We start from the raw sequence: 14,273 nt of genomic DNA, 5'->3' as shown, positions 1-14,273 counted from the left end.
ACTACATAGGTGAATATAAAAGCCACTATTATTGGTTTCTAACTCCACATTTCACATCCTACATGAATAAAGACAAATGCATAAGACAATTATAAATTTGTGTCAGAGGGTGCAAACATATAAAGATATATTTTGTGAAAACAACAATATAAAGGGGGAAATGGAGCTATATAGGAGCAGTTTTGTTCGCTAATGAAATTAAGTTGGAATAAATTCAAGCTACATTGTTATAAATTTAGAACATTCATTGTAATCCCCATGGAAACTACTGAGAAAATATCTAAAAGATACACAAAAGCAAGTGAGGAGGAGGCAAAAATGGCACACTACAAAAAATTAAGTGCAAAAGAAGGCAGTAATAGAGAAAATGAGGAACAAAAAGGTCTAAGACATACAGAAAACAAATAGCAAAGGGCAGAAATAAGTCCTTCCTTATTAGTAATTACTTTAAGTGTAAATGAGTGAAATGACTCTAAAAAAAAGGCAGAGATTGGCAGAACTTAAAAAAAAATTATCCAGCTATATGTTGTCTATAACAGAGGCACTTCAACTCTGAGAACATGCCTGGGTTGAAAGTAAAAGGATGTAAAAAGATATTCCCTGCAAATGCTAACCAAAAGAACTGGAGTAACTAAACTTAAATCAGAGGAAAGAGACTTTAAGTTAAACACTATTACAGGAGACAAAGAAGGACATTATATATTATTTGTAAAAGGGTCAATTCATCAAGAAGTTACAGGGACTTCCCTGATGGTCCAGTAGTTAAGAATCTGCCTTCCAGTGTAAGAGATGCTGGTTCAATACCTGGCTGGGGAACTAAGATCCCATATGCTGCAGGGCGACTAAGCCTACATACTGTACAGCCCAGGCCACAGCTAGAGAGAAGCCCGTGTGCCACAGGGAAAGATCCTGCGTGCTGCAACGAGATCCTGCGTACTGCAACTAAGATCCAACACAGCCAAAATAAACATATGACAGGGCCCCCCAAATACATGAAGTGAACAGCCACGGAAGAAATAGTCCTACAATAGTAGTTGGAGATTTCAATATTCAACTTTCAATAATGAATAGAATATCTAAACAGAAGGTCATAAGAAAATAGAACGACAATATAATAATAGAGCAACACTATACACCAACTCGGAGAAGGCAATGGCACTCCACTCTAGTACTGTTGCCTGGAAAATCCCATGGGCAGAGGAGCCTGGTAGGCTGCAGTCCATGGGGTCGCTAAGAGTTGGACACGACTGAGCGACTTCACTTTCACTTTTCACTTTCATGCATTGGAGAAGGAAATGGCAACCCACTCCAGTGTTCTTGCCTGGAGAATCCCAGGGACAGGGGAGCCTGGTGGGCTGCCGTCTATGGGGTCGCACAGAGTCGGACACGACTGAAGTGACTTAGCAGCAGTAGCACCAATACACCAACTAGATTTGACAGACATATTGGACAGTCTGCCCAATAGGAGCAGAATACACATTCCACTAAAGTGCACATGGAACATTCTCCAGGATAGCCCATGTTTTAAGCCACAGAAGAATCTCAGTACGTTTAAAAAGGCTGAAATCCTCTCAAGTATCTTTTTCAACCACCATGGAATGAAGCTAGAGCTGAGCAATGTAAGGAAAACTGGGAAGTTTTAAACTGTGTGCAAATGAAACAATGTAGTCTTAAACAACCAAGGGTCAAAGAAGAAAGGGAAACCGCAAAACGTTTAGAGATGAGTGAAAATGAAAACACCATGTACCAAAACATATGGAATGCAGTGAAAACAGTACCTGGAGGAAAAAATCTATAGCTGTAAATGCCGGTGTTAAAAAAGAAGAATGATCTCAAATCAATAACCTAAATTTACAACTTAAAGAACTAGAAAAGGTATAGTGAATTAAACCCAAAACAAGCAGAGTGAATTAAGTTATAAAGACTAGAGAGGAGATAAGCAAAATAGAAAATAGAATTACCTATTTTTATAGAGATTATCAATGAAATCTGAACTTGATTCTTAGAAAAGATCAATAAAATTTACAGACTTTTAGCTAAAATTACCACGAAAAAGAGAAGAATGAATTTAAACAACTAAAATCAGAAACGGAAGTGGGACATTAATACTGACCTTACGTGAATAAAAAAGATCGTAATAGAATATTGTAAACAACTGTATGCCAACAAATAGGATAACCTAGATGAAATGGACAAACTCCCACCAAAACTGCCTTAAGAAGAAATAGAAAATCTCAGTAGACCATCAACAAGTAAAAAGACTGCATCAGTAATTAAAAAAATTCTCAAGGAGGCAAGAATATACAATGGATTAAAGACAATCTCTTTAACAAGTGGTGCTGGGAAATCTGGTCAACCACTTGTAAAAGAATGAAACTAGAACACTTTCTAACACCATACACAAAAATAAACTCAAAATGGATTAAAGATCTAAACGTAAGACCAGAAACTATAAAACTCCTAGAGGAGAACATAGGCAAAACACTCTCTGACATACATCACAGCAGGATCCTCTATGACCCACCTCCCAGAATATTGGAAATAAAAGCAAAAATAAACAAATGGGACCTAATTAACCTTAAAAGCTTCTGCACATCAAAGGAAACTATTAGCAAGGTGAAAAGACAGCCTTCAGAATGGGAGAAAATAATAGCAAATGAAGCAACTGACAAACAACTAATCTCAAAAATATATAAGCAACTCCTACAGCTCAACTCCAGAAAAATAAATGACCCAATCAAAAAATGGGCCAAAGAACTAAATAGACATTTCTCCAAAGAAGACCTACAGATGGCTAACAAACACATGAAAAGATGCTCAACATCACTCATTATCAGAGAAATGCAAATCAAAACCACTATGAGGTACCATTTCACACTAGTCAGAATGGCTGCGATCCAAAAGTCTACAAGCAATAAATGCTGGAGAGGGTGTGGAGAAAAGGGAACCCTCTTACACTGTTGGTGGGAATGCAAACTAGTACAGCCACTATGGAGAACAGTGTGGAGATTCCTTAAAAAACTGGAAATAGACCTGCCTTATGATCCAGCAATCCCACTGCTGGGCATACACACTGAGGAAACCAGAAGGGAAAGAGACACGTGTACCCCAATGTTCATCGCAGCACTGTTTATAATAGCCAGGACATGGAAGCAACCTAGATGTCCATCAGCAGATGAATGGATAAGAAAGCAGTGGTACATATACACAATGGAGTATTACTCAGCCATTAAAAAGAATACATTTGAATCAGTTCTAATGAGGTGGATGAAACTGGAGCCTATTATACAGAGTGAAGTAAGCCAGAAAGAAAAACACCAATACAGTATACTAACGCATATATATGGAATTTAGAAAGATGGTAACAATAACCCTGCGTACGAGACAGCAAAAGAGACACTGATGTATAGAACAGTCTTATGAACTCTGTGGGAGAGGGAGAGGGTGGGAAGATTTGGGAGAATGGCATTGAAACATGTATTATATCATGTATGAAACGAGTTGCCAGTCCAGGTTCGATGCACGATACTGGATGCTTGGGGCTAGTGCACTGGGACGACCCAGAGGGATGGGATGGGGAGGGAGGAGGGAGGAGGGTTCAGGATGGGGAACACATGTATACCTGTGGCGGATTCATTTTGATATTTGGCAAAACTAATACAATTTTGTAAAGTTTAAAAATAAAATAAAATTTAAAAAAAAGTCAAAAACAAGATGGTTTCAATAGTGAATTCTGTGAAACTCTAAAAAATAATTAATACTAATTCTTCTCAAACTCTTCCAAAAAATAGAAGAGGGGGGAACCCTTCCTCAGTCATTCTACAGAGCCAGTATTACCTTGATACCAGATCCAAAGATGTCATAAGAAAGAAAACTATAGAACAGTATATAAATATAGATGTAAAAATTCTCAACAAAATACTAGGAAACCAAATTCACAGCATATTTAATAAGGACTATACACCATGATCAACTGTGGTTTGGCTTTTTTCATCCAGAATTCTTTGGAGATTCATCCAAGTTGTCACATCAATAACTCTTGTTATTGCTGAGTAATATTCTGTGGCATAGATGTACCAGAGTTTGTTTAACCATTTATCCATTGACTGACAATTGAGTTGTTTCTATTCACATTCAGTTTTTGTATAAATACATTCTTAAGTATCTTGGACAAGTGCCCGAGACTGTAATTCCTGTGATATAACTGTTTCATGTTTACTTTTATAAGAAAATGCCCAACTGTCTTCTAGAATGGCTACATAATTTTATATCCCACCAGCAATTCCTAGTGATCCTGTTTCTCTTATCATCAGTAACATTTGATGGTATCACTATTTTTATTTTAGCTATTCTGATGTGTGTGCAGTGGTATCTCATAGTGATTTTAATTAGCAGTTCTCGAAGGGGACGACAGAGGATGAGATGGCTGGATGGCATCACCGACTCAATGGACGTGAGTTTGAGTGAACTCTGGGAGTTGGTGATGGACAGGGATGCCTGGCATGCTGCAGTTCATGGGGTCGCAAAGAGTTGGACATGACTGGGTGACTGAACTGAACTGAACTGAATGACCAATAATGTTGAACATCTTTTCATGTATATTATTTGTCACCTCTATATCCTCTTCAGTGACATGTCTGTTTATATCTTTTGCTTATTTTCTAATTGAATTTTTTTCTTTTAATCTTAAGTTTTGAGAACTCTTTATATATTCTAGATACTAGTCCTTTGTCAGATTTGTGGTTTGCAGATATTTTCTCTAAGTTGGTAGCTTTTCACCTTCTTAACGGGGTCTTTCTTGGAGCAGATGTTATTAATTTTTATGTTGTCTAACATAAAATTTTTTTCTTGTATAGATCATGCTTTTAGTGTCAAGTCTAAGAATTTTTCACTGAGTCCTAGATCCTAAAGATTTTACCCAGTTTTTTTTTCTTAAAAGTTTTATACTTATATCTGTAATTCATTTGAAGTTAATTTTTATATAAGGTGTAATGTTTGGGTCAAGTTTCATTTTTTAAACTATGAATGTCCAATTGCTTCAGCACCATTTCTCAAAAAAAATTATCCTTTTCCATTGAATTGTTTTTGCATTTTGGAAAATATCAGTTGGGCAGATATGTCTGGGCCTATTTCTGGATTTTCTATTCTGTTCCATTGATCAATGTGTATATCCTTCTGCCAATACCACATAGTCTTGATTACTGGTTAACACTTTTAAAGCTCTTCATTAATTATAAAGTGCAGTAAGGACTGCTGGAGTTAGAGAAAAGGTCCCAAGAGATATAACATTTGATGAAAAGTTTGCTGCACTTAGATTCAAACGACTTGGGTTTTGTAGTCATTGCATCAGGATGTGACTGGGTGACCTGGCCAAATCATTTAGTCTGAGACTCATTTTTCTCATCCACAGAATTGTGATGCTAAGACCTGTGTAGCCTACCCTCCCAGTATCCTTGTGAGCATAAAAGAAAAATATAGAGTCTATAAGGTTTAGACCAAAGCCAGTATTCAAATATAAAGGGTTATTATTTGAGGGATAAGGACAATAGACATTAAGGTCCTTCTTACCTAAGGGTGCCTCAAATCCCTTATGATTATACAGTGGAAGTGAGAAATAGATTTAAGGGCCTAGATCTGATAGACAGAGTGCCTGATGAACTATGGAATGAGGTTCGTGACATTGTACAGGAGACAAGGATCAAGACCATCCTCAAGGAAAAGAAATGCAAAAAAGCAAAATGGCTGTCTGGGGAGGCCTTACAAATAGCTGTGAAAAGAAGAGAAGCAAAAAGCAAAGGAGAAAAGGAAAGATATAAGCATCTGAATGCAGAGTTCCAAAGAATAGCAAGAAGAGATAAGAAAGTTAATGCAGCGATCAATGCAAAGAAATAGAGGAAAACAACAGAATGGGAAAGACTAGAGATCTCTTCAAGAAAATTAGAGATACCAAGGGAACATTTCATGCAAAGATGGGCTCGATAAAGGACAGAAATGGTATGGACCTAACAGAAGCAGAAGCTATTAAGAAGAGGTGGCAAGAATACACAGAAGAACTGTTCAAAAAAGATCTTCATGACCAAGATAATCACGATGGTATGATCACTCACCTAGAGCCAGACATCCTGGAATGTGGAGTCAAGTGGGCCTTAGAAAGCATCACCCGGAACAAAGCTAGTGGAGGTGATGCAATTCCAGTTGAGCTCTTTCAAATCCTGAAAGATGATGCTGTGAAAGTGCTGCACTCAATATGCCAGCAAATTTGGAAAACTCAGCAGTGGACACAGGACTGGAAAAGGTCAGTTTTCATTCCAATCCCAAAGAAAGGCAATGCCAAAGAATGCTCAAACTACCGCACAATTGCACTCATCTCACATGCTAGTAAAGTAATGCTCAAAATTCTCCAAGCCAGGCTTCAGCAATACATGAACTGTGAATTTCCAGATGTTCAAGCTGGTTTTAGAAAAGGCAGTGGAACCAGAGATCAAATTGCCAACATCTGCTGGATCATGGAAAAAGCAAGAGAGTTCCTGAAAAATATCTATTTCTGCTTTATTGACTATGCCAAAGCCTTTGACTGTGTGGATCACGTGGAAAATTCTGAAAGAGATGGGAATAGCAGACTACCTGACCTGCCTCTTGAGAAACCTCTATGCAGGTCAGGAAGCAACAGTTAGAACTGGACATGGAACAACAGACTGGTTCCAAATAGGAAAAGGAGTACGTCAGGCTGTATATTGCCACTCTGCTTATTTAACTTCTATGCAGAGTACATCATGAGAAATGCTGGGCTGGAAGAAGCACAAGCTGGAATCAAGATTTCCAGGAGAAATATCAATAACCTCAGATATGCAGATGACACCACCCTTATGGCAGAAAGTGAAGAGGAACTAAAAAGCCTCTTGATGAAAGTGAAAGAGGAGAGTGAAAAAGTTGGCTTAAAGCTCAACATTCAGAAAATGAAGATCATGGCATCTGGTCCCACTACTTCATGGGAAATAGATGGGGAAACAGTGGAAACAGTGTCAGACTTTATTTTTATGGGCTCCAAAATCACTGCAGATGGTGACTGCAGCCATGAAATTAAAAGACACTTACTCCTTGGAAGAAAAGTTATGACCAACCTAGATAGCATATTCAAAAGCAGAGACATTACTTTGCCTACAAAGGTACGTCTAGTCCAGGCTATTGTTTTTCCAGTGATCATGTATGGATGTGAGAGTTGGACTGTGAAGAAAGCTGAACGCGGAAGAATTGATGCTTTTGAACTGTGGTGTTGGAGAAGACACTTGAGAGTCCCTTGGACTGCAAGGAGATCCAACCAGTCCATTCTAAAGGAGATCAGTCCTGGGTGTTCATTGGAAGGACTGATGCTAAAGCTGAAACTCCAATACTTTGGCCACCTCATGTGAAGAGTTGACTCATTGGAAAAGACTCTGATGCTGGGAGGGATTGTGGGCAGGAAGGAAAAGGGCACGACAGAGGATGAGATGGCTGGATGGCATCACCGACTCGAATGACGAGAGTTTGAGTGAACTCCAGGAGTTGGTGATGGACAGGGAAGCCTGGCGTGCTGCAATTCATGGGGTCACAAAGAGTCAGACACGACTGAGCGACTGAACTGAACTACCTAAGGTCATCTTCAATTTGATTAGGTAGCATTAGCCAGAAAGTTTCATGTGTTATTCAACAGATACTTACACATTCTTCCAGACACTGTGAAAAGTCCGTGGGACATAGATACAAAAATACATAGTCCTGTCCTTACAAATCTTCCTTTTTTTATGGGAACGTATTCCATTTTTCAAAAGTTAAGTGAATTCAAGTTAAATGTATATTGAGCACTTCTTTAGAATTCTGGGACCTTTCTAGGTGGATGGATCCATGGAGCAAAAAATCATAGTGAATTATGTGAAACTCTAAAGAATTAATACTAATTCTTCTCAAACTCTTCCAAAAAATAGAATAGGAGGGAACACTTCCTCATTCATTCTACAGAGCCAGTATTACCTTGATGCCAAATCCAGGCAACGATGTCACAGGAAAGGCTATAGAACAGTATATAAACATAGACATAAAAATTCTCAACAAAATACTAGGAAACCAAATTCACAGCATATTTAATACAGATTATACACCATCCTCATATTTTCAGGAGCTGCACACTGACCTTAGCAGAGCCAAAAGGAAAAGGGGAGGGTTTTCCTGGACAAAAGTAAAAACACTCTGAGGCTCACATTCTTGTCACCCTTTCCAGCTAGTTTCATCTGTATTTCCATTTCTTTGCATGCATTTATTAAAATGAAACAAAAACATCCCATGGAGCCAATTTAGAGTCCTGTACACTGTGAATAAAACACATTTTGCCTACCTCAAATAAGACGGAGCCTGTTGAAAGGGTCAGCCTGCCTCATCTCTATTTTCCCAGGTCTCATTTTACAAATTGACTTCAGTCCCTTGTCTGCATCGTACATTGCTGAAATCAATTTGTAAAATGAAGTAGTTTTAACAGTCAGAGAAAGACCGGTATGCATCATTCCTCTAGACAGCCTGCAATAAAGAAAATCTTACTTGGAGAAAAAGGCTATTGTCGTTTAAAGTGTTTTTACATGCTACTTGGTGTATTTAGAAAACAAAGCATGAGCGTACAACAAAACACAACAGCAAAACAACAAAATCAGAATCCTGTTCCCAGACTCATAGCTGGAGGGATATTTGGAAATAATTGCCAAGTATAATGCCATCCTAGCCATTGGTGGGGCTCTGCTGCCCCCAGGTGGCTGAAGCCCTTCTCTGACAACTCCAGTGTTCAGCGCAGAAGTTAGTGATTTTTAGAACGGAGCAGAGAATGGATGGATAGGGTGATGATTGGGATTCGTTCATTTATTTATTCAATTAATAAATATAGAATTTCAACTATATTGCCAGTCACTGTGTCAAGTGCTGTTAGGAAATGACATTTGAGATCAAAGATCTTAAAACTGCTTTATCATTAAGAAGTCAAGGGCCATGCTCAGGGCTGCCCTGGGCATTGGTCTCAGGAGAACAATAGGAGGGAGCAAGGACTGGGGGAGTGACCGATGATAATGGAGGCAGGGTTTTCCAAATATGTTTCTTCCCCCAGGGGCACAAACGTATCTTATAGCCTATTATTAATAATTGAAATCCATTGGGTTAACAAGAGAAAGAATAGAAAGTAAAGGTAAGTGTGAGCGTTAGAGATACACTAGAAGGTTTATACAGGGAAAGTTTGAGGTGGGGACAGGAAGAGAGAATAGGCAAAACCCTTTGCTTCACTGAAAAAAGTAAAACAGATTAAAAACAAAAAAGCAGGATGCCATATTTAACATGGCTTATTCTCAGAGATTATGACAGCCTGTATTAGTAAGTCACTGTAGTCTTGATGGGTATGGAAACTGGCGCATTCCATTTGACACAGCAAATCCGGCATTAGGAATTCATTGTGCAGAACTGCTTGTGGAGGTATATAGAGAAAAGAGCAGATGATAAGACCACGTGCCCTTCATTTCACCTAGGCTTAAATGATGGCATCACAGATGCTTAGAGCTCCTCAGGGGTTCCTTCTTGAGATCGAAATTGTGTTGGCAGTTGTCTCTGTGGCTGGTTACTACTCTTATCTCCTGTTATGATTCTGTAAAAAATTTATAAAATCCCCAACCTTTTAATTTCAGTTGACCTCAAACATTCATTTGCTGAGCTCCTGTTGAATGTAAGACTTTGGCTCGTTGGGAAGAACAATGAAGGGATGACTTAGATATGGTTCCTTACACTCAAAGACCTTGGTCTAGAGAAGTTTGACTTGTAAAAACATAAGCTACAGTAATTCAGTAAAATAATGGCTCTAACACAGCATCATGGAAATATGTGATAAGGAAGATACAGTTCATTCTAATTGAGAGATAAGGGAGGGGTGGATTCCTAGTAGATGTTATATTTGAGACTTGAAATATTTGAGTCAGGTGGCATTGTGGTAAAGAATCTGCCTGCCAATGCAGGAGACACAAGAGATGTGGGTTTGATTCCTGAGTCAGGAAGATCCCCTGGAGTTGGAAATGGCAACCTGTTCCAGTACTCATTCCTGGGAAGTCCTGTGGATAGAGGAGTATAGAGGGCTACAGTCCATGGGGTCACAAAGAGTTGGACATGACTGAGTGACTGAGCACACACACACACACCACTGCCCCCACCTCCTCTAAGCTTCCAGATTTTGAAAAATAAAAGTTATTGTTTTTATTTTCTATCATATGAGCAATGCATGTTTGGAAAAATCCAAAGGATAAGAAAAATAGAGTAAAATTCTCCCTTTAAAATCGTTGGTTCCCTGCCCAATCTCATTTCTTTTCCTAAAAGCAAACAACACTCTCAGCTCTCAGCTTATTGTGCTTTTTTTTCCAAATGATCTCTAGTGTATTTATGTGAATATATAACTCTGCTGTGATTTTACATAAATGGATATATGTGTTTTTCTGCACTTCAGGAAAAACTCAGTACCATATTTTGGATATTTTTCTATGTTAGTACATACAGTTTAAACTCCTCTTTAACTAGAATTTCACAGTAAGGCTATTTCACCATGTCCAATTTGATGGTCCATAAAGTGAGAGAAACTAAGGTCTTATTTGCATAAACAAAGAAAGCAAAAAAACCCACCTCAACTCTGGACCTAACAAACAGACATATTTTTTTTCACATTTATTTATTTTTATTGAAGTATAGTTGATTTGAAATGTGTTAATTTCTGGTGTATAGCACAGTGATTCAGTTATATATATATATTTATTTATATTCCTTTTTCACTATAGTTTATCATAAAATATTGAACATAGCTCCCTGTGATATATTATATGATCTTGTTTTTATCTACTTTATATATAGTAGTTTGTATCTGCTAATCCCAAACTTCTAATTTACCCCTCCCCCACACTTTTCCTCTTTGGTAGCCATAAGTTTGTTTTCTATGTCTGTGAGTCTGTTTCTGTTTTTTAAAATAAATTCATTTGTATAATATTTTAGATATATAAGTGATATTAAGTGATATTTATCTTTGTCTGATTTACTTCACTCAGTATGATAATCTCTATGTCCAACCATGTTGCTGTGAATGGCATTATTTCATTCTTTTTATGGCTGAGTAGTATTCCACTGTATACATAATATACCACATCTTCTTTATCCATGTCTCTCAAACAGATATCTTATTTTAAACTCTCACTTAAAGCTCCTCACCCAATTCCCTTGAACTCTACCCTGGAAAGAGAGACACAAACAATCTTTGCAACCTTCAAACCTGTCCAGAGTTCTGTCTGAAAACTGCAAACTCTCTTCTCTACTCTAAGAAATTTTACTCTGCATGGGGGAAGTAGATCTTCCATCTCCTGAATCCATCCCAATCTATGGATTTTGCTCTCCCACTGTCCAGTTTCCTTGATTTTTGATATCCAAAGCAAGTATGTCCACTAAAATACCAACAAAACAAGTTTACAAAACAAAACTTTTTATCTAAGCAGTAGCTCCTACAACCATGTTTTGACTTTCAATCCCACCATGAATTGATAAAAACTCAGGTCCTCTTTTAAGTCTCTGAGATTCTAGCTGGCCTTCCCTAAGGCAAGTGCATTGATATCTCAATTGGTGGAATGAAAGGGAACAGGACAAGGAAGCCCAGATGATATCTCAAATATGATCTACTAGAACCTGAACATTTTCCCAAATTAAGTATATTTTATAACCATAATTTTAATGGTTGCCCAGTAGTCTAACCAACAAATATAATTTACTATTCTCTTATTTTAAAAAATTATGTTATAGATGATCTATTATGGTTATCTTATGACATATTCCCCCTCACCCTGAATTTTTATAATTTACACAATCGTCAGTCAGTCAGTTCAGTTGCTCGGTCATGTCCAACTCTTTGTGACCCCATGGACTCCAGCAGGCCAGGCTTCCCTGTCCATCAACAACTCCCAAAGCTTGCTCAAACTCATGTCCATCAAGTTAGTGATGCTATCCAACCATCTCATTCTCTGTTGTCTCCTTCTCCTCCTGCCTTAAATCTTTCCAAGCATCAGGGTCTTTTCAAATGAGACCATTCTTTGCATCAGGTGGCCAAAGAATTGGAGTTTCAGCTTCAATATCAGTCCTTCCAATGAATATTCAGGACTGATTTCCTTTAGAACAGACTGGTTGGATCTCCTTCCAGTCCAAGGGACTCTCAAGAGTCTTCTCCAACACCACAGTTCAAAAGCATCAATTCTTCGGCGCTCAGCCTTCTTCACAGTCCAACTCTCACATCCATACATGACTCCTGGAAAAACCATAGCTTTGACTAGATGGACCTTTGTCAGCGAAGTAATGTCTCTGCTTTTCAATATGCTATCTAGGTTGGTCATAGCTTTTCTTCCAAGCAGCAAGCGTCATTTAACTTCATGGCTTCAGTCACCATCTGCAGTGATTTTGGAGCCCAAGGAAAGAAAGTCTGTCACTGTTTCCATTGTTTCCCCATCTATTTACCATGAACTGATGGGACTGGATGCCATGATCTTCGTTTTTTGAATGTTGAGTTTCAAGCCAGCTTTTTCACTCTCCTCTTTCACTTTCATCAAGAGGTTCTTCTTCGCTTTCTGCCATAAGGGTGGTGTCATCTGCATATCTGAGGTTATTGATATTTTTTCTCCCTGCAATCTTGATTCCAGCTTGTTTCATCCAGCCTGGCATTTCGCATGATGTACTCTGCATCTAAGTTAAATAAGCAGGGTGACAATATACAGCTTGACATACTCCTTCCCTGATTTGGAACCAGTCTGTTGTTCCATGTCTGGTTCTAACTGTTGCTTATTGACCTGCATACAGATTCTCAGGAGGCAGTTAAGGTGGTCTGGTATTCCTATCTCTTTAAGAATTTTCACAGTCTGTTGTGATCCACACAGTCAGGCTTTAGTGTAGTCAATAAAGCAGAAGTAGATGTTTTTCTGGAACTCTCTTGCTTTTCCAGTAATCCAGCAGATGTTGGCAATTTGATCTCTGGTTCCTCTGCCTTTTCTAAATCCATCTTGAACATCTGCAAGTTCACAGTACTGTTGAAGCCTGCTGGGAGAATTTTGAGCACTACTTTGCTGGTGTGTGAGATGAGTGCAATTGTGCGGTAGTTTGAACATTCTTTGGCATTGCCTTTCTTTGGGATTGGAATGAAAACTGACCTTTTCCAGTCCTGTGGCCACTACAAAGTTTTCCAAATTTGCTGGCATATTGAATGCACTTTCACAGCATCATCTTTTAGGATTTGAAATAGCTCAACTGGAATTTCATCACCTCCACTAGCTTTGTTCATAGTAATGCTTCCTCAGGCTCATTTGACTTGGCACTCCAGGATACCTGGCTTTTGGTGAGTGAACACACCATCATGGTTATCTGGGTCATGAAGATCTTTTTTGTATAGTTCTTCTGCATATTTTTGCCACCTCTTCTTAATATCATCAGCTTCTGTTAGGTCCATACCGTTTCTGTCCTTTACTGAGCCCATCTTTGCATGAAACGTTCCCTTGGTATCTCTCATTTTCTTGAAGAGATCTCTAGGCTTTCCCATTCTATTGTTTTCTTCTATTTCTTTCCATTGATCACTGAGGAAGGCTTTCTTATCTCTCCTTGCTATTCTTTGGAACTCTGCATTCAAATGGGTTTATCTTTCCTTTTCTCCTTTGCCTTTAGCTTCACCTATCCTATTTGCTTCAAATGCCAAATGTCAGTAGAATGATTGACATTGAGTTCTTTGACAACTTCTCCTGTAGCTATAAGAGGATTATCTTCGATGACTGCTCTCAACTGGTCAGTTGTTAACTTCAGATGGCTGACCACTATGCTTCCCCATTATGACATTTCCGAGTTGTTGTAACGGCCAGGCTATTTGTCTGTCTTTCCACCAGTCACTTCCTTCTGCACAGCGACCTTGTTTTAGGCACAGCAAGTCCAGTTCCTGGAATAGGCAAAGGCCACCACACCCACCCTTTAAAGCCTCAATATTCCCCTGGGCATCAAGATTTTGCCCTGCCTTCCCCTGATGGCAACCCACTCCAGTATTCTTGCCTGGAAAATCCCATGGACGGAGGAGCCCGGTAGGCTGCAGTCCATGAGGTCGCAAAGAGTCGGACACGACTGAGCGACTTCATTTCACTTCACTTCAAGTCACTTCCGCTGATAAGGGCTTCCAAGGCTTAGCAACCATGCGTAGGAGGGCGGGGCCAGGCGCCGTGGCCCCA

This window comes from Bubalus bubalis, chromosome 11 (genome assembly GCF_019923935.1).
Source record: "Bubalus bubalis isolate 160015118507 breed Murrah chromosome 11, NDDB_SH_1, whole genome shotgun sequence".
NCBI classification, from domain to species: domain Eukaryota; kingdom Metazoa; phylum Chordata; class Mammalia; order Artiodactyla; family Bovidae; genus Bubalus; species Bubalus bubalis.
The sequence above is the reverse complement of the archived record's forward strand: the minus strand, read 5'-3'. Positions refer to the sequence as shown.